Here is a 1312-nt window from a genome sequence, read left to right on the forward strand (position 1 = left end):
ATCTGCCACGTCCTCCACGGCGTCCTCTCCACGCCACCGCCACCGGTCTGCCACCAGATGACCACGCTGCCGCCCAAGGCCACCGCCCGGAGCAAGCCGCTGCGCCGCCAAGATCCAGATCACGTCCGCGCCTCCTCGAGCGAGGAGATCCCACCCCACCTCCCCCACCGCGAGTCAGGGAGGGGATCCCCCGCCACCACCGTCGGCCATTGGGTTTAGCCCTGTGGCATCCTCCGACAACGACGGAGGGAGAGGAGGACGGAGATAACGCCCGACGGCTAGGGTTTGGGGAGGCCCCAAGTCGCCATGTGTGGGAGCGACACGGGGTGAAAATGTCATATACATGTAACCTAAGATTCCACGAGTGGGCACGATCTGAACCCAGCGGCATCTGCACCCACTTTTCAAAAAATATGCATTTTAAGTACGTTTTAAAATCTAAAAAAATCAAAAGAAAATTCCATGCATACATGTTCACAAATGTGTGTGCGCGGTGCAAAGTTTTGTGAAAAAAATGTATTTTTGTTTTGTCTCTGCAAAAAAAGACAAATTTTAGTGCTTCTAAATAGTGTTTCACGACACAATATTTTGTCTTTTTTGCAGAGGCAAAAAAAAGTTATTTTTCCGTGAAACTTTATGCACACACATTGAACATGAATACGTACCCATACCGTCTTTTGCGGTTTTTTTCTAGCATTTAGAAATGTGTTTTTCAAAGTGGGTTCATATGTACCCAGGTTCATCCATGCACTTTTCAAGATTTCACTCTAAATTTACATCGTGAGATTTTTATCCATCAATGTTTCTTGCCAAAACGCAGCTGCGTGGCGAGCACAGAGCGAACTATTCTTTCGCCTTTTACTAAAGAATACCGTGTCTGTCTCAAAAAAAATGTTTCTTGCCAAACAAAAAACTTGACTCTTTTTGAATTTTGTTACTTTTTTTTTGAATTTTACTGTTTGTCCGGGATCACTGGAGCTCAGGATCACATACTGCACGTCCGAAGTGTGTGCAGTGTTCCCATATCCCTATGTAGGAGAATCATCGGTTTTTGCTGTACAATGTGCAAGATAGATTGCCGAATGTGAACAATAATTTTGGAATGTGGTGTTTTAGTTGTCCTCGGATCTTTGACGATATTTTGCGTCAATGTATATTTGAAGTAGTACTGTTTGTAGTGCTTATATACAAGTGCGCCTAGTGCCACCACCACCATCACACATCGTCCCAGTAAAAATGGAGGATTGCGTCCCAGCCTCTGTGTGTGAGCCTCTAGTTACATTCTTACAGATCGAAGAACTTAACTTCACAA

The 1312-nt window shown here is 45.3% G+C and overlaps 1 pseudogene; it reads left to right on the plus strand.

Moving 5' to 3' along the window:
* Window positions 1–817: 817 nt before the first annotated feature.
* LOC123126810 (uncharacterized) lies at window positions 818–951 on the plus strand (annotated as a pseudogene).
* The last annotated feature ends 361 nt before the right edge of the window (window positions 952–1312 follow it).

Source organism: Triticum aestivum, chromosome 5D (genome assembly GCF_018294505.1).
Source record: "Triticum aestivum cultivar Chinese Spring chromosome 5D, IWGSC CS RefSeq v2.1, whole genome shotgun sequence".
In the NCBI taxonomy this organism is placed as follows: Eukaryota; Viridiplantae; Streptophyta; class Magnoliopsida; order Poales; family Poaceae; genus Triticum; species Triticum aestivum.